Below are 23,240 nucleotides of genomic sequence, written 5' to 3'. Positions count from 1 at the left end.
GTGAATTTAATTAAGAAAAGTGAAGAGACAAAAGTAGAATATTATTAATAGATTGATTACAATTAATTAATAATAGGTGGAATTAAGGTGGTAAATAATACAAGATAGTTTTATTTTATTTTATGGACTAGTATGGTTTAGAAATGGTAGCCCACGAGTAAAAGAGAATTAAAAAAAAAAAAAGAAAAAAAAAAGTTTACAATGTAGGCCCAAGTGTGTGATAAATGGTTAAAGCCCATTTCATTTTCATTCACTCACTTGGAGAATAGGAGTAGGGATGTAAATAAGCCAGTCCGTTCGACAGCCCGCTCGATACCCGCTCGGTTTAGCCTGATCCGAACTCGAGCTCGATACTGTTGAAACTCGATCGTTACTGTTGAAACCCGCTCGATTAGTAAGTGATACATACCCGACTCGCTCGACAAAACTCGATAGGGGCTCGTGAGCTCAACTCGTTTAAAGCTCGACCAGATCGCTCGCCCGACTCGTTAGTTCGACTCGTTAGCTCGTTCATATCTTACATATATATTAGTAAATAGTAAACATAGTATAATATATATAGTATTACATATTAATTATAATACTTTGATAACAATATTTAGTATGTTAAATTAACATATTAAGTTATTAATAGTTAGTATATAACAATATAACAATATTACATAGTTAGCATATATATATAAACACATATATCACATCACACATGGTTAACAATAGTTATATATTATACTTATATTATAGTTACTTAGTTATATAGAATATATTAGACTTACTATTTGTTCACATTATACATATACCATTGTTTATACTCTGTAGTTATATATAATAACATATTATTAATTTGTTACTTATAAACTATAGTTATGTAATATATTTTATAATATGCAATAATATATTTTATAATATGCCTTATATACTTACATATTATATATTTATGTTATTAATAAATGCATAGAGGTTGTTCATAACCTTGGGCTTGAATTCTGCTTTGATCACTCATTAAAAAATTTAATAGTTTACATCGAGCTCTAGTTGAGCCGAGCTTGTCTAGTAACCCGGCTCGGCTCGAATGTCATTTTCAACGAACTCGAGCTTGAGCTCGAGCTCGCCCGAGTTTTAAACGAGCCGAGCTTGAACATGTAATTTATAGCTCGGCTCGAATTCGAGCTCGACTATTTAGGCTCGACTCATAAACGAGCCAGTCTTGAAATCTTCAAACTCGACTCGGCTCGGCTCGATTACATCCCTAAATAGGAGACACCACATTCAGTTCCAGCAGGTTTTTAAATAAACATAGAGCCCATTCCTTTGACTTTTCCTCACTTTTGGCTTGACCTCACTTGTGAAAACAAAAGGCATTCGGTTCCTAGGAATTAAAACCGCAAGTCTCCTTTTGTTTTCCCTCTTTGTTTCACTCCAGCCCTCATTCTCTCCACCCTACACGTGAGCTCAGCCCTCTCCCAACTCTCATCTCTTCAACACGTGAAGCTTGGCATGGGTATCAGTTGGATTTCTCATTGAAGACAAGGAACAATTAAGGGTTTAAAGGGCTGAAACCATAGGTAATTTCTCAACCCTCTTTTGCTCCCTTGTCCTCTTTCACGCAGATCATGGTTTAAGCATGGATTTACACTTCTAATTAGCTATGGTAGTGCATAGGAAAGAGTATAGGGGCTGATTTGGTGAGTTAAAAATTCTGAAATTCTCACTTGTCTTTACCATTTCACTTGAAGCTTGAGATTTGAGCATGGGTCTTGCTTCCTAGTGAAAGTTTCCATCATTTTCAAGCTTTGAGTAACGATTATCAACATCAAAGGTCTGATTTATCGAGTATCTTGAGGTAATTTTGAAAACTATAATATTTCTCGAAGTTAGGTTAAATTTTGGATATGTGATGAAATTCTTGGAATTGCTATGGGGTCTTTGTTTGCAACAAATTCCTACATGATAATCAAGCTTTGAGTTGTTTTATTGTTGGGTTAGAACTTCAATTTTGTTAATTATTGAAGTATGGGCATAAACTCTATATTTGATGAGTTGAGTTAAATTTGGGGCTTTTAGGTGTTTAAACCATAGATTATTAATTAGTGGTTTAATTGCGTTTAGTGTGTTAATTAATCCTAGGTTATTTATGGGTTCTATGGAAAATGGGTATTTAGGAAGTTAGGTCTTAATGTTAATGAGATGTATAAAATAGAGGTTTGCTTTATTATAAACCTATGAAAGTTCTAGGTATTGGCCTAATTAATTAATGGGTAATACAAGTAAGCCCTAGAAATTACTTAGGTTGTCATAAAGATGAATCCATGAGACAAACCAAGAACCTATGTGGTGTTTACAATTAAAAGTGTTTCAATTTAGTTTTAATGCGTTATTGCATTGTGAAATGCAGTGGTTCATCGCAAGACGTTGTCTAGGAATCTATAGTTGAGCGTGTTATCCGCACAGCCAAGGTGAGTATTCTACTCACTGAGAAGTATTATTTTCATATATGATGAATTGCAAAATATACATTGTTTTACAAACCTGAACCAACTGTATGTTGAGTATATTGAAATTATGATGATGTTTTGAAGTATAAATATGATATGTGATTTTAGAGTGAGTATAAGTTGGAGATTTAAGTTATGCAAATTGTCTAAGAAATGATATGTAGGACTGTTTATGTTTTATAAAGAAAGCATGTGTTAAATGCACGATCATGAAATTAAGTGTATAGTATTTAAGCATGAGCATGGGGTTTGAAAGTATATAAAGTTTTGAGCATAGAGCATTGGGTTGTTGAAGACCCTTGGGCCTGAGTCCCCATTGGCATAGGCTGTTAAAGACCCATGGGCCTGAGTCCCCATTGGCATAGGCTGTCGAAGACCCTTGGGCCTGAGTCCCCATTGGCATAGGTTGTGGAAGACCTTTGGGCCTGAGTCCCCATTGGCATAGGTAGTCGAAGACCCTTGGGCCTGAGTCCCCATTGGCATAGGCTGAGGAAGACCCTTGGGCCAGAGTCCCCATTGGCATAGGTAGTCGAAGACCCTTGGGCCAGAGTCCCCATTGGCATAGGCTGTGGAAGACCCTTGGGCCAGAGTCCCCATTGGCATAGGTTATGGATCGGGTTGGCAATTGGGTATGCATAACATTGTTTTTATGAGTGAGATGTTTTCATGATTTGATATATAGGGTATGCTTTTACAGGTCTCTTATAGTTGTTTTCATGATAATCTGCATAATTGATTTAAAAGCATTGAGCCATCAATTGTAAAAGTATTATAGTAGGTGAGAATGTATATAATTATCTCCCACAATGGAACTTCTACGTATAATCTCAGCTGCATAGTATATTTTAAATGTTTTCTAATAGTCGGTGTTTGCTGTATCAGCTATGGGGATTTTCAAACAAAAGTTAATAAATTGGTAGCTGTTATAGTGTACGCGAGATTATAAAAAAATGAAAAGTTGGTTCTTTGCGAAAACTCAGTGAATAGTATACCTCTGAGGTCTTAGTGTAATTATTTATGCTAAGGCGGTGGGCTCATAATTCCACCTGTACGGATGCGGCAACCCCCGCAACCGTGCAGACATTGATGTTTTGGTTGCAGGTTCTGTGGATATAGATATTGACTCGTCCACCTAGCGTATGGGATGCTATGATTGGAGCACATCGCGCCAGTCATAAATCACGGACTCATGGGTAGTCTGTGTTTTGGATATTTTATTTGTGGCTCGTGTCCTACGTGGTTTACGTATTTGATGAGCCTGTATTTTGATATGTAATTATAGTAAAATGTTTTATAAGCTTTAATCAGTTAGACATGTAAACGATTCTTGTTATTGATAACAGTTATGTATTAGATATATTTCAACTATTGATATATGTTCCGCTACACATTGATTATTATATTCCGCTGTGTTAGATGTAACTCTGAATATCAGGTACATGTTATGGAACGTGTACGTTATGTTGGCTGAGCGACATATAGTCGTGCCACTGTGAAGATCCGTTTGTATGTTTTAAAAAAAAAAAAAAAAAAAAAAAAAAAAAAAAAAACGGGTCGTCACATCTCTATGAATCCTATGTTTCATGTGAGGTATGGTTCAGGTAGAGTACAAAACACTTGTTACCTCTGGCATCCTACGTATTGTGGCTATTAAATTTGCAAATTAGTGTATTCCTTTGGTAATGTATTCTTCTTTCTTCTAAAAAAAAAATCAAATTCATTTGTTTACCTTAACAAACAACGTTTTTTACTTTACTCAAAAAAAAAATTAAAAAATTAAAACTTTTCTTTACTTTTTTTTTTGAAAGAGAGTTATAGGCTTTTCATTAAAGACTCATAAGAAACCACCAAGATTGGTGTACATAATTCAACCACCGTATAGGTGTACACACATCATGAGTCCACAAACAGATTGCTAACAACAAAACCTAGCCAAACAGAAAGGTGCCCCTACAACAGCATAAACAACTTTTACTTGAACTGGGAGAAGGCCACACGATTTGGGCAGGAAACCAATGACTAGGTTGATCGAGCGCGGAGCAATCTAGGGAAGAAAACTCTCAAACCATCATAGGCAGTTGCTACGAAGAAACCCAAGCCAAACAGAAGGGTGCCTCTACGGAAGTATAAAAACTGTTACTTGATCTGGGAGAAGGCCACACGTTCTGGGCTAAAAAGCCAATGACTAGTGTTAAGCCTGAAAAACAAAGTAAAACCGCCAGATGATGGACAGAATACCATAGAGCACCCAAAAAAGAGGCAGCCGTCGGAGGAAAAACTGTCGTCGACGGCGCGTGGAGCCCACGCGCCTCCACCGGCGACGTCGCGTGAGGCACAGAAAGAGCCGCAGCAGCGGACGACCACCGGAAAGCCTCGGCCACAACCAGAACCGGCAAAAGATGCGAGCGTGGCACACACGCCTATCCAGAGGGAGGAAAACCCCAAGCACGTGCACACCACGCGCCGATGACCTTTGAGCGACTCGACCGGAAAGGACGGTGGAGGGAGCAGAGGACGACGACGGGGGCGGCTGGGTGGCGCGTGTCGTCAGAACATGGATGGAACTGAGTAGATCTGGCAGCAAAGAAAATTGTGAATTTAAGCCTCTTCCAGATCTACCCACCGGCGGCACCAACAACAGCTTCTCCGCTTCAGGGCCTCTGAATGGGTGTTTTTACCAAACAAAACAGAAAAAACAACGAGAAACAAATAAAGAAACAAAACCACCATAGTCCAAAACGGACTAGGGGACTAAAACCACCACCGGAACAAGTCCGGGGGGACAAAACTCCACAACCCTATTGGTTGGGAGACTCTAGCCTCCATTGGACCAACCCAGGGAGGAATCAAAACCTCTAAAGCCCCGAGGGTCTAAGAGGACACAACAAAGGCCGGGAGGAGGGGGGCTAGCCCCGCTCCTCGGCGAACAAAAACTGGCTTTTGGAGAGGTTTTGGAGAGAGAGAGAAAAAGGAAGGGAGCAAAAACTTTTCTTTACTTGATGTCACGTCAATCAATTTTTCACATTATTGTACAAGTTTCTTCATTTTCCTCTCGTCAACCAAAAAAAAAAAATCTTATACTTTTACATCATATGGATGAATTCTTATTAATATTAAGAGAAAAAAAAAAATGATTTGCCTAAACACCCGGCGTCTCTGTTGACCGTTCATGGCATATTTTTTCAAATAATTTTACATGTACATTAAAAGTCTATCAAATGTCATTAAAAAATGAGATAAATTTTAAAATTATTATTTAATCAAAATCATCATTAATTTCAAAATCACACATTTAATGATAATTTTAAAAATCACTTTAATTTTTATGAACACTTTATATATTTGTAGAATTATCCTATTTTTCTGACGCTAGTTGTAGCATGGTTGACTTGTATTTCTCAAGTGAAGCATGGGCCCATTCCTTGTTGATTTTGTGCTTCTCCTTAAACTCCTTACATTTTATCACACTTACATGTCTCTGTTTTCACTTACGATCCGTTTGTTTCGGAGTAAAATGATTTCTGAAAAATAATTTCGACATTTTACGGTATTTGGTAGGGGCAAAAATAATGGTCAACGAAAATCATTTTCGGTTTGACGGTAAAAGTTTCCTTAATTTTTGAAAACGATTTACGGTTTTTAAAACCGTAAATCGTTTTTTGGAATTAAACTCTTTGTTATTGCACGTACGTTTGATATCTGATTGCTGAAACCCGACAATACTCGATTGTTGGAATCCAGGCGGCACCGGAATCCGGCAACATCTGGCCACCAGAATACTGCACGCGCCAGAATCTGGCGACATCCGGCCACCGTCATCGGATACCAAATTCCGGTCGAATCTGGCTGGGATCCAACCGGATGTGGATGGATCTGACAACTGATCTGGTCGGATTCGGTCAAAATGGCTGGGATCCAACCGGATGGATGGATCCAGCCACAGATCCGACCGAATTTGGCCAAAATGGTCGGAATACGGTCGTATCTGGATGGATTCAGCCACTGATCCAGCCAGTTTTGGCCAAAATGGCTGGAATCCGGCCAAACATATTCGTCGGAATCCAACAACGGCAACCGGATGTTGCCGGATTTCGGCAACAATTGCATTTTTACCTTTTGTAATTTTTTCGTGCGAATCAAATGTCAAAAAATATTTTACAACAAAACTATTTTACGTTAAAACAAACATAGCATTAGCTTCTTGGATAAACTTTGACCGAACAATTCACTTGATATCGAAGAAAAATCTATTTCGGCCATTTAGAGAAACAGCGCAAAGACTTCAGGAAGACTTTTCTAGTTTTCTCACATGGTGTTATGCCGCACGGCACTCCGAGAATTAAGAGAAGTTTTTCCCTTTTCCTAATTCTTTGGGTCAATTGAAGTTTTTGGGATTAAGTGATTTTTCTTTCATTACTTTCCATCTTTTCATAATGAATTTTTTCTTGGTTCGTCTTGGCTTGTAACCGTAGACTTCTTAACCCGAATTTAAATTATCTATACTAGCTCATAACCCGCGTTACGTATGGGACTCTTCATTATAATTTAGTTTCTGAATTTAAACATATTTAGTCTGTTCATTATAGGTTAAAAAATGCTTGTAAACAATATATATATCACACATCTTTCAATAAAAAGACAATAAAGGTTAAGACCCTTAATTTTATTTTAACCCAAAAAAAGTAAAACTTTTTAAAATATTTATCCACATAGGTGTAGGTTATAACGAAAAGAAGTATTAAAAAAAATAGCAAAAATAAAATCTAAATTCCAAATATTACAGCATAGGTGCTGTAGTTTTTTCAATGGTAAGACGGTGCTGTAATTTTATTTTACAGCAACTAAGCCAAATCCTATAAAATAAAACAAAATTTTTCACTCAACATTTAATAAATCAAATAAATCATCTCATATCACGTTCAATGCTTAATCAAATAATTTTTTTTTGCCTTATTTGCTTTCAAAAGCAGAAAAAACACTTCAATTTTTTTTTCGAGTGAATCATACCAAAAAAAAAATATTCAAATATATTAAAAAATAACTCTTTAACTTTATTTTAATCCATATAAATTAAAACATATTAAAATCTTTGTTCTCATATCAGTAGTTTAAAATGGAAAGAAGTATAAAAAAAAATAAAAAAAATAAAAAAAAAAGAAGCAAAAAAACAAGAAGAAAACCAGTAAATTATGATTATCAAAGCATTAATAAAAAAAAAATTAGCAAGAGTCTCTAATATTATTGGCGTGATACATATTACATTTCGATACAAATAAAACCCATATAATTTTAAACATTCTAAAAAAAATACATAGCAATCAAATAAATTATCACATCATGTTCAATGCTTAATATCTCTTCGGTGTTTCAAAAGTATTTATATTCTTTTTATGCACAACAATCAAATAAATTTTTGCCTTGTTTTGCTTTCACAAGCATTAAAACACTTTCAAAAAATGGCTAAAAATTGAGTAAATCATATAAATGAAAAAAAAAATTAAATTTTGGAAAACATAAGTCTTTATCTTAGTTTAATCCATATACATTAAAAAATGTTTAAATCTTTGATCACATAGGTATACATGGTTTAAAATGAAAAATATAAAGAAAAAAAAATATCAAAAAGAAAATACATAGTTTAATCTAAATATCAAAGCATTAATACAAAATTAGTAGAAACCTTTGTGTGATACCTATTATATTTTAATACAAATAAAACGCAAATAATTCTAAACATTAGGAAAAAAAATACAAAGAAAATTTATTCCTATAGGTAGACATGGTTGAAAACGGAAAGTATAAAGAAGAAGAAAAAAAAAAAAAAAAAAAAAAAAAAAAAGCATAAGAATATCAAGATTCTAATTATAAAAATGCATAAAATCTAAAGTCCTTCAACCTCCACAAAACCAAAACAAAATTATGTAATTCAAAACAAAATTATATGGTCAATTATGAGTAGTTAATGTAGTACGTTCTTAGTTTTAAATTTTGTCTCTCTATAATGTTTTAGAGTCGTCAATTCTGAAATCATAATATTGTACATTAAAATTTTGAACTTAATGAAATCTCATATAAGGAAAATTTTTGAAATAAAATTTTGAAGAAAAAAAAAAACAAAATCTGACATCTTATAATTAATGCATGCAATACCTATATACGCCCCCATTTTGAGATATAAGGAGAAACGCGAACTTGAGAGTTAAACAAAAAAAAATATTTAAATGGAAGCGTGCATTTACAATATTTAAGTTCTAACTTCCTATTTTATAATTTCTGTCTATTAATAATTCTTTACAAAGCCATGAACTCCAAAAGGAACATACTATACAAATTTAAGGTTTGGCCAGTTCACAACGATCTATTGCTCTTAACGAGGTCTACGCCTTTACAAGGAAATGACTTCGTCTTACTGGGTCATCTGAAAAGAGGTGGGGGAAAAAAGGGTAAGTTTGACAACTCAGTAAGAAAATTACATCATCAGGGAAATAAAACATTCTGTAAAATCTTCTTTCCATAATTTTTAGTCATGCATAATGACAGTTTATGCAAAATAACATAATGAACAATTAAACAGAATTTATGGGTAAGTGAATGAGAAATATGAGTAATGGCATAAAAATGACAGTTTATACATAATAACATAATGAACAATTAAACAGAATTTATGAGTAGTGAATGAGGAATATGAGTAATGGCATAAGAATGACAGTTTATGCAGAATAACATAATGAACAATTGAATAGAATTTATGAGTAGTGAATAAGGAATATGAGTAATGGCATAAGAATGACAGTTTATGCAGAATAACAAAATGACCAATTAAACAGATTTTATAATGATCCAGTAAATTCTTTTAGTTTATTTTCTCTTTAAAACTGTAACTATGGTTTAACCCTTTACATACTCTACACCGTTGTTACTTGTGAGCGGAGCACGTTGGCTTTTGTCCCAATGACCTATGGACTCAGCCTGTCGTCACAGGGGAGAGTCACCGGGTTGGGGATCTTCCCTATGTGAAGGCCAATCCCAATTGGTAGCACACACTGTCTTTCGGTATGCTTGTCATGCTACCCTATATGGTACCGATTCCAACTGTAATAGTACCTCAGGGTTAAACAATTACTGCACATGAACGTTTTCTTGTAATTCTGTAGGCTCTGCTATAACTGTACATTTTACTTTAAAATTGTAAGAGCCGCTCTCATAACTATAGTCATGTGCAGAATTAAAACTTTAGATTCTCTTTTCTTTCAAAACTATATTCTTGTAAGTATGCATAATCCATAACTTTGAAGTGCTCTTAGTCTTAACTATAATTATGCATAAACCATAACTTTAAAATGCTATTAATCATAACTGTGATTTATGCACAAAATTCTTGAATAATAACATATGAATAATAAAATCTTGACATTAAAACCACATAAGTAAATGTTTGGTGAAAATTCTCCAACACTTTTTCAAAAGATTTGCAATAAAATCTTGTTGGGGGTTTTTCGGTGTTGTATCCCCTTACCTGAATTTGCCATTAACGTCAAGATCGAGCTTTTACCTAAATAAAATACAAGGATAAATTTAACAGAGCGTTCTGAAATTTCAATTCTAAGACTTAAACTAAATTATCCTATATATATATACATACAAATCTCTATCCAAAAATTAAAACATATAAGATTCAATTTTTAATACAAAGTCTACCAATTCAACTAGATCCCAAGCCCAAGGCAAATCATCCCAAAATCACTCACAATTAGAACAGTAACCATAACTCAATAATCCTAACCAAGCAGAATCACGCCCACACAACCATACACCAACAATAATTAACTTCCAAATTCTTCCCATTTGGTCAAGACAGAAATAATCAATCCAAATGCCAAGCAACCGGGAAATACTCGAAATCAGTACACATTCAATTATCAACACCACAACCCATAACACTACCCACGGCTATTGCCCACATAATCGGTTAAATAGAAATTAAAGGCTCCTAAAATTGATCCGCCGTGAATCATTATCCCCAAAATACCGCTCAAACACACAATCCGTTAAAAACCAAAACCTCTAATTAATAATTTATCATCTAGATCCACACCCTTTTTACACAATACACTGGGAACACAAGTAATAAAAATCCAACTCAAAATCATCAATATCATAAACACATAATCATTCTACAAAAATTCTAGCTTCCAAAATCATCACAAGCCAGCTAATCAAAACACTGTTGACAGAGAAAAACTAATCGGCTAGCAAAACCCAAAAACAGTAGCCTCTCGGCCATTTCACAATCCAGTCCACAAAACCACCAAATCAGAACACTCATCATCAAATCTCCACAACGCAACCGATCCCAAAATAATTCCAGCAACAAAAATTCAACATGAAATATCACAAGTCTAACAACTACATACACTGCCAAATTAGGAGAGTCTACCCAAAATTAAAACATGGCCGAACACCTCAAATCAGTCCATCACAGTCACAACAAAGACAATTTTAACCTCAAAACCATTTGGCCAAAAGCATCATAAATCCAAACACTACATAATCGGTTAAGACACACAAGAAACCCAAATCTGCCGCACTCATACACCCACTGAATCAGCCAAGAACAGAAAACAGAATACCCACAAACACTCAACCAACCTATTTAAACACAATCGATTGAAAAGCCCCAAAATAATTAAACCCTAATTCCATAATAAGCAAATTAATCCCCAAAATAAATCATCATAGGTTTTTAGAAATTACCCCAAGGATTTTCATAGCAAATCCACCGGAATTCGCCACTGATTCCGCCGGAAAAACTGTTCCTAGAGGGTCGGGTTTCACGGGTCACGGGTTCTCGGGTCTCTCGGGTTTTCTAGGCTCACGGGTCGCTGGTCCAAGCTCCTGGGTTCCGTTGGAGCTCCTCAATCGCTGGATTTCGGTTTCTGGTCGCCGGGAATCGCCACGGAGGACTGGGTCTCTCGAATTCAACGGGTCACTCAGTCACGGGTTCACCGGAATCGCCAGAAATTGCGCCTCCGATGACACATGGAGGATCGGCCTCCTCTGGTTTCACGACTCACCAGACCTCTTCCTGCCTCGCCGGATTTCGGTTATGGCCACCGCCCACAGAGGATCGGGTCCCCTGGGTTCCGGGTCCGACTCCATCTCTGGCTCCCTCTCCTTCTCCCGATCTCTTAACTCTTCCTCTCTCCCGATCTCTCTCTCAAACTCTCTCTCTGCTCTCTCTGTGATCATGTCTTGGGCGGAAGAAGAGAGAAGTGAGGAGGAAGAAAATAAGAAGAAAGAAAAAAGGAAAGAAGAAAGAGTAAAAAAAAAATAAGACAACTTGCTGTGCAAGTTGTTGCTATTGTTTTTTTTTTTTCAACTTGTTGATCAAGTTACTTAGTTTACTTAATAAGTCTTGTATTATTATTATTATAATATTATGTCTAATAAAATATGGGGCATTACATATATGGTCAATTATGAGTAGTTAATGTAGTACGTTCTTAGTTTTAAATTTTGTCTTTCTATAATTTTGGAGAGTCGTAAATTATGAAACCATAATATTGTACATTAAAATTTTGAACTTAATAAAATCTCATATAAGGAAAATTTTTGAAATAAAATTTTGGAGAAAAAAAAAAACTTGACCACTTATAATTAATGCATGATTCTAATTTTAATTTTTTTAAAAAAAATCTCACAACTTAATGTGGCCATAATGACACTTAATGATATAATGCGAAAAAATCCTTATTTTGGTCTCATGAAGATTAATACCCATGATCTTTTTCATTAAAGTACAATAAATTTATTAAAATCATGACAAAACTGGTTCAACATTTAAAATTCACAAGTTTTTTTAACTTAAAAAACCGGTTCAGTGTTTAAAAATGATGGGTTCACGCCACATGTCATAATTCTTTATTGTGCAAAGAACATTGGATGAATATATAAATTACATAAAATTTTACAATCAAAAGAACCATAATTTTAGTTTTAATCCATATAATTAAGACATTTAAAATATTCTCATATGTGTAGTTTAAAATGGAAAGAAGCGTAAAGAAAAAAAAAAATAGCAAGATAAAAACTTGGATTTTGATTATCAAAGATTAATAATAGGATTAATAGTAAGAATCTATGATATTGTTAATGTGATACGTACCTATTATGTTTTAATAAAAATAAAATCCATATAATTTTGAACAGTAAAAAAAAAAAAAAATCATTTCAAACTATCTCATAAAACATTCAAATGAATTAAAACATAAGACCCTTATTTTTAGTTTATTTCATATAAATTAAAACATGTTAAAATCTTTGTTCCCATGAGTGTAGTTTAGAATGAAAATAAGTGTGAAGAAGAAAAATAGCAAGAAGAAAATCATGATTTTGCTTATTAAAGCATAAAATATAAAATTAGCAGGAATTTATTTTTATTGTCGATGTGATATCTATTATATTCCAATCCTAAAGAATATGATCATTTGAAAAAGCAAATGAACAAAAATAAAATCTCATAAACATTCAAATGAAGGATTGTTCAACCAAAAATTTCACAAACAAAATGGAAACATATTTAATTAGATTTCAACAAAAAATATAAAATACTAAAGAAACACCTTTAATTATATCATTAATTGAGAGAGATATACAAATTGTATCATTAATAGAGAGAGATATTAAATTGACTGGTTAAATTTTATTTAAAAGATTGGTTCCGTATTTAAAGGATCGGTTTAATCACTAAAAAGTATGGGTCCATGCCACGTGTCACCATTCTATGCCATTCTAAGGAAGAACTCGACTTTTATATATATGCTAGCTCATAACCCGCCTAATGCACAGGATTCTTCATTATAATTTAATTTCAAAATTTAAACACATTTTTATCGTACTTTTTATTATAAGTTAAAAAACGCTTGTAAAAAAAAATTATCATACCCAAAAAATAGTAATTTTTTTAAAAATATTTGTTCACATAGATGTAATTTATAACGAAAAGAAGTATATATAAAAAAAATAGTAAAAAGAAAATCAAAATTTCAAATATCACGGCATAAGTGTTGTAGTTTTTCTAATGGTCAATATGGTGATGTAATTTATTTTTACAGCACCTAAGCCAAATCTTACAAAATAAAACAAAAAATTTCACTCAACATTTAATGCAATCAAATAAATCATTTCACAACACGTTCAATGCTTAATCAAGTAATTTTTTTGCCAAATTTTGCTTTCAAAAACAGAAAAAAAAAAAAAAAAAAAAAACATTTCAAAAAAAAAAACTGAGTGAATCATTCAAAAAAAACACCATTAAATATTCAAATATATTAAAAAATAAGACCATTAATTTTATTTTAATCCATATAAATTAAAACATATTAAAATATTTGTTCACATATCAGTAGTTTAAAATGAAAAGAGGTATAAAGAAAATAAAAAAAAAAATTAAGAGGAAAACCCATAGATTATGATTATCAAAGCATTAATAAAAAAAAATTAGCAGGAGCCTCTAATATTATTGGTGTGATATATATTACATTTCAATACAAATAAACCCATATAATTTTGAACATTCTAAAAAAAAAATACATAACAAGCTAAACAAAATGGCTAAAAATACAGTAAATCATAGAAACGAAAACAAAAATATTCCATAAAAAATTCAAATGAACTAAAAAATAAGACACTTAATTTTAGTTTAATCCATATAAATTAAAACATGTTAAAATATTTGTACCCATATGAATAATTTATAACAAAAAAGAAGTATAAAGAAAAAAAAAAATAGTAAGAAGAAAACATGGTTTAATCTAATTACCAAAGCATTAATAAAAAAAATTAGCATGAATCTATGATATTGTTAGTGTGATAGCTATTATATTTAAATACAAATAAAACCAAAGTAATTATAAACATATAAAAAAATATTGAACAAACTAAACAAAATATTTTTTTTTACAAATACAAAATAAAACAAAATCTTTCATTAAACATTTAACGCAATCAAATAAATTATCGCATCATGTTCAATGCTTAATATATCTTTGGTGTTTCAAAGTATTTTTATTCCTTTTATGCACGCCAATCAAATAAATTTTTGTAAATCACATAAACGGAAAAAAAAAAAAAAAAAAATGGGAAAAACATAAGATTCTTTACCTTAGTTTAATCCATATACATTAAAACATGTTTAAATCTTTGATCACATAGGTATACATGGTTTAAAATGAAAAGTATAAAGAAAAAAAAATCAAGAAGAATACATAATTTAATCTAAATATCAAAGCATCAATACAAAATTAGTAGGAATCTTTGTGTGATACCTATTATATTTCAATACTGATAAAACGTAAATAATTATGAACATCAAGGAAAAAAAAATACAGAGAAAAATAAACATTTTTCATGAAAAATTATTTCCATGGGTAGACTTGATTGAAAACAAAAAGTATAAAGAAAGAAAAAAATAACAGAAGAATACCTAGATTTTAATTATAAAAATACATAAAACACAAAGTCATTCAACCTCCACAAAACCAAAAATAAAATATAAAATATAAAATATAAAAGAAGAAGAAGAAGAAGAAAGCAAAGCAAAGTCCTTAAAAAAAATTATGTACTTTAACACTTTTTTCTTCTCTTAAATGTCGCTGCTATATACTCTTAATTTCACAATTCAAGATGTTTCAAACCCTAAAGAGAAAGATATAAATAACCAATCTAAAAGAGTAATATGACTTTTCAGTTTACTTGTACAGTTTCTTTAGAATTAATGTATGCAATACCTATATGGTCAATTATGAGTAGTTAATTTAGTACGTTTTTAGTTTTAAATTTTGTCTCTTTATAATTTATGAGAGTCGTAAATTCTGAAACAACAATATTATATATTAAAATTTTGAACTTAATGAAATCTCATATATGGAAAAATTTTGAAATAAAATTTTAGAGAAAAAAAAATCTGACCATTTAGAATTAATGCATGTTTTTAATTTTAATTTTTTAAAAAATCTTACAACTTAATGCTATAATGACACTTAATGATATAATGCAAAAAAATTCCTTATTTTGGTTTCACGAAGATTAACACACTCATGATCTTTTTCATTAAATACACAATAAATTTATTAAAATCATGACAAAATCGGTTCAACCTTTAAAATTCACCAGTTTATTTTACTTAAAAAACTAGTTTAGTGTTTAAAAATTATGAGTTCACACCACGTGTTATAATTCTCCATTGCACAAAGAACATTGCATGAATATATAAATCACATAAAATTTTACTATCAAAATAACCATATTTTTATTTTTAATTCATATAAATTAAAATATTCAAATATTCTCATACGTATAGTATAAAATTGAAAGAAGCGTAAAAAAAAAATAAAAAGAAAAAAACCTGAATTTTGATTATCACAGTATTATAGTAGGATTAATAGTAAGAATCTATAGAACTAACACATTATTGGCCCTTAGCTTTCTCCCTTTCTCTTTCTGACAAGAGATCATGGCGGAAGATGAAGGGAATTTTCTTGGGGGATTTCCTATGACGGAAGGAGAACTGAGAGGACTACACATCTCGGATGAGTCAACTCAGGATCTTCGAGTCAAGGGATCCCGATGTCTGGTGGGTCGACTGAGAGTACCAAAAAAGCTCAATAAGGAGGCGTTCAAATCCATCCTTTTGCGTATTTGGTGACCGGTGGGCAGGGTGGTCTTCAAAGAAATTCAGGAAAACTTGTGGCTGTTTGAATTCTTTGAAGAGGGAGACAAGCAAAAGGTGATGGTGGGTCGTCCTTGGTCGTATGACCGAACCCTCCTAATCCTAAATGAGTTTGACTAGCAGATCTCCCCGTCGCAGATGGACTTCTCCTTCTCCCCAATATGGGTCCAGATTCACGATATGCTGCTTGGATGCATGAATCGAGCATGGCTAATCAAATAGCTCTCTAGGGACGGTGGAAGCTGTTGCAGTGGCGGAGGACGATGTGGGTTGGGGAAGTTATCTTCGGGTTAGGGTGGCGATCGACCTGTACCAGCCTCTTGAGCGTGGGAGAGCTCTCTTTATCTCGGATAAGAGAAGATGGGTCTCGTTCAAATATGAGAAACTTCCAGTTTTCTGCTTTCAGTGTGGACGAATCATCCACAGATCAAAGGGATGCTCGGAGGTGAACATTAGGAAAACGAGCCATGACGGGGACTCTGAGGGATGGGGCCCCTGGCTACGAGCTGATGACCACTCTAAAAGGGCAGGGCTCTCGGAGGGTCAGCTGAATCAACGTTCTCTTTCCCCTAAGTCCTCTAATTCCGGCCAGGAGGCAGCACCGGTGAACTGCATGCCGGAAAAGGAAATTAAACAGTCTGTGGCTGAGACGGGGACAAGATTCGGACAACACGCTCATTCCAAATCGGGATGTCAATCTCCCTCGCGCCAAACTGGTTGTTCAAATTCTAGGATTGGAATGATTGCGGATTCCCAGAGGAAGATTCCGGAAGTTTTGGAGGTTACCCCACGAATCTCGTCGACTGTCCACAATAATTATGAGAGGGATACGTTTTTGACTACTAAGGAAAAGTCCTTAAAAGTAAAGAAAGGGGGTAGTAAAGGTGGCAACAAAAAGTAAGGAATCAGACTTATTTGAGAAGGAAAACGGTCGTGGCGCGATCTCTGGGCGCATTCAGGAAAGAGGACACGTGGGAGCTATGAAAAAGTACGAGGGAGAGAAAAAGTCTGAGCGAGCTAAGTGTTTTGGGAGAACTACTTACCGCCAAAAAGGCCTTATTGCTGAGCCCATTCAAAACCCACGTGGTGACCTGTCAACTGGCCCAACAAAAGACAAGCTCCCAGCTCCTCATCCGGGGACATATTCCACTTCTGGGAATTCCTCCCAGAAGCTTTCCCTTTCAAAAACGGCACAACGGCCCCGTTTAGTAATCCCCTCCCTTTCCTCTCCCTTTCCCTTTGTGAGAATTTTTTTGTTGTGTGAAAATAGAAAGTGATTGATGTGATATAAAGTAGAAAGAATTTATATGAAAAAGTGGAAAAAATTTGTATTGTAGTAGATTTTTTTATTTAAATAATAATAAAAAATTATTGATGTGATATAAAAAGTAAAAAAGAAAAGAATGTTTTGAATTTGATGTTTTTTGGGAAAGGTAAAAGTAAGGGGAGAGAAGGGAAGGGGAAGGGGAGGGAGTTAGTAAACAGGGCACATCTCAGGAAAAGAAAAGGAAGGGAACCATCAGTGCTTTCCTCGGGGGATTCCCTCGCTGTTAGTCCAATGGAAAGACTTAGTCCGGGAGGAAGAGTTCGCGGTTGGAAGAGGATGGCAAGGGGATTGGTGGAACCTCTCTCAGTGACGCAATCGGTCCGTTTGAAAGAAGTATCAGAAGGTTCTAGTCAGGTGGAGGGGTACCCTCCAATCCTCTCTTCAGTTCCTATGACAACTCAAGAGAAAAGAATTGAAGATATGAACTCCTTTTCGAAGGAGGTCGGTATTAGCTCAAACATCTCCAGGAAATTTCCTTTTTTTGCAACTGTCAAAGGGCATGAATCGAAATTTACTGGAACTGTCGAGGGCTTGGGCACCCTCGCACAGTTCGGGAACTTCACAGCTGGGTGAAGGAAAAGAAGCCCACCCTATTGTTTCTCATGAAAACCAAACTGAGAAACAGTAGGATGCAATTAGTTCGTAATAAACTGAATTTCAATGGAATGCTTACGGTGGAGCCGGTTGGTAAAAGTGGGGGGCTTGCTTTTCTCTGGAAAGATCCGGCTTTTTGTGGATATTGTAAACTTCTCTGTTAGGCATATTTGTGCAAAGGTTCATATGTCAGGAATTGAAGAACCTTGGAAATTTACGGGATTCTACGGGAGTCCAGTTAATGGGGCCCGTGTAGACTCTTGGACAATTCTTCGTCATCTCTGCACCTACTCCCCCTTAGACTGGTTGTGCATGTCACGCTCCCGTTTTGGAATATAAGGGGAAACGCGAACTAAGTGAATTTATAAAAAAAAAATTATAAAGACAGAGAGTTTCAAGACACGAGTAATAGTACTAATTATTCTATCTACAATAGCAGTATCAAAATTGTTATACTGGGGTTCAAGGTTATTTACAACTCAAAAGAAAAGTGGTAATACAAAAACTAGCAATCAACATTGCTAGAAAACCACCTAAGTTAAAGGACAGTAATGTGTACAGTTTCCATCACAAAATAAAACTGTACTATTGTGATCTTTTAGCTCTATAGTCCTTATCCACGAAGGAGTCCCCAGGTACTAAAACTGCTACTATTTACAAATATCTACATCTTCAGCTAGTCCACAGAATAGTAGGTCCAGGTTGCCCACTGATAGGGCCAGATCTGTGGATCACTGACAACCAAGAGTCCTACTGATACTCCTCCTCTCATGACTATTATATAAACATTCATCTGAAAAAAGGTTATAAGGAAAATGGGTGAGTTCGACAACTCAGTAATGAAATATCAACACTAGGGAAATAAAACATGCTATAAATTCTTTAGTCATGTATAATGATGTTTTATACAAAAATAACAAAATGAACAATTAAAACTGACTTTATAAGTATAATTAACAGAACTTAAAATAAATGAACCAGAAATAGCATAAGAAATTTTATAAATAATCAAGTAAATTCTTTTCATCTAATTTCTGATAAAATTGTAGCTGTGATTTAACTCTTTAATCCTTTATCTGTGGTTTAACCCCTTACAGACTTTACACCGATATTACTCGTGAGCGGAGCACGTTGGCTTTTGTCCCAAGGACCTATGGACTCAGTCTGTTGTCACAGAGGAGAGTCGTCGGGTTGGGGATCTTCCCTAGGTGAAGGCCAACCTCGGCCGGTAGCACACACCGTCTTACGGTATGCTTGCCTTGCTACCCTATGTGTACCAATTCTAACTGTAATAGTATCTCAGGGTTAAACAATTACTGCACATGAATGTTTTATGTAATACTGTAGGCTCTGCTATAACTGTATACTTTATTTTAAAACTGTAAGAGCCGTTTTCATAACTATAATCATGTGCAGACTTTAAACCATAAATCCTCATTTCACTCAATACTGTATGCATATATAAATAATAAACTTAAAATACTATTAATCATAACTGTAAATATGCATAAAATTGCGTGAATAATAACATATGAGAAATAACAGCTTGGCATTTAAAATATTACATAAATAAATGCTTTATAAAATTTCCCAACATTTTTCTCAAAAGATTTGTAATAAAATTTTGTTGGGGTTTTTCGGTGTTGTATCCCCTTACCTGGATTCTTTGAGCAGACCTTTTTAAATATCTCTACCTAGAATAAACCATGAAAATTATTTTTTTTAGAGACCATTCAAAGAATAATTAAAATTTGTTCTACTAATATTAAAAGATAAACTTTAAAGGGCATTTCCAAATATAAATCACATATCTTTCCTAGGACTAATTTTAACTAATTCTTATGTCATCAATTTAGTTATTTCAACACTATGCTTCAGATTATTATTAAATAAACCATAGTTTGACTAATATTACTTATGATTAAAAAGACATACCTATTATTTACAAAACAACCGGTCATATACATATTAAATTAACTTGAACTTTAAAACAAGTAACAAATGAATATAAGCAAGTAAATTTTCACAATCGGGTCTGGTTCCACAACAACCTTCAGCCATCACAGGGAGTCCATACATAACAAAACCACAAGATTTTTCAACAACTCTACTACATCTCCAAGACTTTCATCAATCACAATCCAACCATGGAAAACAAGCCTAAAATATACTTACAAAAAAAATAATTCTTCCAATACCTATCCATCTTAAAATTTCTGTCCAAAACCCATAAAAATTCTGTTCAAAACCCATTCGGCCTACCCATACGAATCCAGCTCTAAATCCTTCTCAAAAATCAACTAAAAATGAAAAAGGACTAAGATTTTCACTTACCCATGAAGAAATTTGGCTTCCAACGGTATGGGTACCGGCAAAATTGCCGAAAAAAGCCCACCAGGGACGTCGCCGTCGTGGAGCCGTGGCTTGCCGGTCCGGTGGCGTCGTCCGCCCAGTCCGGTGGTCAACCCACTGGTTGGGTCCCCAGTTCTTTCTCCCCCCTCTCTCTCGGCCAACACTCAACTCACTCTCGTCTCCCTCTCTGTTCGTGTAAGGAGGAAATGAAGAAGAAATAAACAGAGAAGAAAGAAGAAAAGTGGAAGGAAAAGAAGAAGAGGAAAGAAAAGAAAAAAAAAACAATTGTGATGTCTGAGACACGCACGGGTACTGAGAGAAGAAAAAGAAAACAGAAAAAAAAAATAATATACATATGTCAAAAACGTTAAAGAGCTAGAGAACAAAAGAATGTGCACTAGAAACTCAAGAATATACCTGTTGATTTACTCTGATTATGAGCTTCTCAGTTCAGCTAATGGAAGGCGTGAAGAAAAAAAAATGAGCACAGCCTTTTAAGTTAGAAGATCAGTTGAAGTTTACTTGGAGAAGAAGAAGTCTACTACGTGCGGTTTCTCGAAGTTGAAGTTCAGGTTCTGCCGGTGTGTACCTCTGATCACAAACCATTGTGGATTCGCTTAGCTTCCACTGCAGGAGTTGGTAGGCGAAAATCTTCTTTCAAGTTTGAGGCTTGCTGGAACATGGACGCAGAATGTGCAGATGTTATAAGGGAAGCTTGGAAAGGAAGGGGGCAGGGGAGTGCTGTGAACTTGTCCACCTCGATAGATAAGTTGGACCAATGCAGGCGTGCCTTATCTGAATGGAGTCGGAAGAAGTTTGGAGATGTGCCAAACCACTTAAAGTCAATGACTAAGAGGCTAGATCTTCTACAACAGAACGAGCATCCAGGGATCCTGGAAGAGATAAACCAATTACAAAAGGAGATAGAGAACCTTCTGGAGATGGAGGATATCAAATGGCAGCAAAGAGCTAAAAGAACTTGGTTCAAGCAAGGGGACAGGAATACACGCTATTTCCATGCCTTGGCTTCTCATTGTCGCAGGACAAATCTTATTGCTGTCATTCGGGACTCAACAGGGGACCAGTGGTCTTCACCTGAAGACATTGGTAGAATTTTCATGCAACATTTCCAGAATATTTTCTCCTCTTCTGGGGTGCAGGGAGTTGGTGAGGTTTTGGCAACTGTTTCTGTTAAAGTGACTCCAACTATGAATGAAGCACTTGTGCGCCCGTTCCAGTTGGAGGAGGTAAAAGCGGCTTTACTCCAAATGCAGCCATTAACATCCCCCGGTCCAGATGGATTCGGAGTGTGTTTCTTTCAACAACACTGGGAGTCATTGGGGGGGGGGGGGGGGTGAGATCGGAGAAGCAGCCTTACAGTTCTTGAATAATGGTATATTTGACTCCTCATTAAATCTCACTCACCTAGCTTTAATTCCTAAAAAGTCTAATGCAAATTCGGTGAGTGATTTCAGGCCAATTAGTCTTTGCAACGTCTTGTATAAGATCATTGCAAAGGCCATTGCCAATAGACTAAAACTGGTGATGGATGAGATCATTTCGCCATTTCAAAGTGCTTTTGTGCCAGGGAGATTGATCACAGACAACATTTTGGTGGCATACGAGGCTCTTCACTCTATGAGCAAGCGGATGAAAGGAGAGAAGGGGTACATGGCCATCAAACTGGATATGTCAAAAGCATATGATCGGGTGGAATGGGGCTTCTTGGAAGCGATGATGCTTAGATTGGGCTTTGCCGAGCAATGGGTGAAACTCATTATGAGGTGTGTGATGTGTGTTTTAAATAGTACTCGCAAGTGCACGAATCGTTTTGCAATATAATGTTATGCAAGTGCGAGGTCGATCCCACAGGGAAATGGTCAAATATTAGTGTCTTGCTTGATTAACCCCATTTTAACCTAGTTCCAAAGGTTTGAGAAATGATTGAAGAACAAAAGACTAAATAAAAGAGATTGTAATGAAATATGCAAATTAAAAGGAACTAAGGTTAAGGAATCCACTAAACCAAATCCTACAACTCACACTCTTGGTTTCCACTTGAACACCCAAAGAACATTAAGCTTAGGGTGTTATTCAAGTTTCTTAACCATAAACCCAAGGACCATTAAATGAATCCAACTCATTGACAAATCACAAAGAGTACCGATTGAAATCAAAATATCCAATGTATCATTCAATCACAATGGATATCATCATTCAAACTGATAAAACAATGTATTAGTCGGTTGAAACACATAAAATGTCCTCTATCCACCACTAACCACATTCATTGCAAAAGATAAAGCTTTAAATGAATGGAACTTGAACAACTAAAATGATATATCATTAAATGTGCAAGTGGTACAGCAATGTTGTGAGTGTCATCAATGGAAAGGTTGCATCCTCAACCCTAGTTGAGGTTACTAGCCTTCCATGACTAAGAACACCACAAGAAAATGATGAACAACCATGGAAATGAAAGAAAAGCTCTACAAAGAGAAAGTATCTGAAAATAAACTACTGAATTACACTACAAGAAGCACGAAATTAAACCTATCTACAGAGTTTCTGCTCTATCCTACTCTCCATTCTACCCTTCCAACAAGGGGAGGGCTATGGCTTTTATAGAAGCAAGCCATGGCAAGAAATAACTCATCTACCCTCCTCTAGGGTTCCTCTGCAGCTAGAGACAACCACAAACACGAAACCAGCGTGTTCTGCAGCGGAAATCAGAGAGAGGACTGCT

At 34.8% G+C, this 23,240-nt stretch overlaps 2 long non-coding RNA genes across 3 annotated transcripts; one reads left to right on the top strand and one right to left on the bottom strand.

The window, feature by feature from the left end:
* Positions 1-1,341: 1,341 nt before the first annotated feature.
* Positions 1,342-3,878, top strand: LOC133858290 (uncharacterized). The gene is made up of 4 exons (XR_009898502.1): positions 1,342-1,562; positions 1,734-1,840; positions 2,393-2,453; positions 3,573-3,878. It is a non-coding gene; the product is annotated as an uncharacterized LOC133858290 (long non-coding RNA).
* A 4,813-nt stretch (positions 3,879-8,691) lies between these two features.
* LOC133858285 (uncharacterized) lies at positions 8,692-11,848 on the bottom strand. 2 transcript variants are annotated; one of them, XR_009898501.1, is made up of 3 exons: positions 11,247-11,797; positions 10,009-10,044; positions 8,692-8,910 (listed from the first exon to the last, which is right to left on the bottom strand). It is a non-coding gene; the product is annotated as an uncharacterized LOC133858285 (long non-coding RNA). The 2 variants fall into 2 exon arrangements; XR_009898500.1 differs by lacking the exon at positions 10,009-10,044 and having other exon boundaries at positions 11,247-11,848.
* Between the last annotated feature and the right edge of the window lie 11,392 nt (positions 11,849-23,240).

This window comes from Alnus glutinosa, chromosome 1, assembly GCF_958979055.1.
Source record: "Alnus glutinosa chromosome 1, dhAlnGlut1.1, whole genome shotgun sequence".
Taxonomy (NCBI): Eukaryota; Viridiplantae; Streptophyta; class Magnoliopsida; order Fagales; family Betulaceae; genus Alnus; species Alnus glutinosa.
Note: the sequence above shows the minus strand (reverse complement) of the source record. Positions and strands in the feature narration are given on the sequence as shown.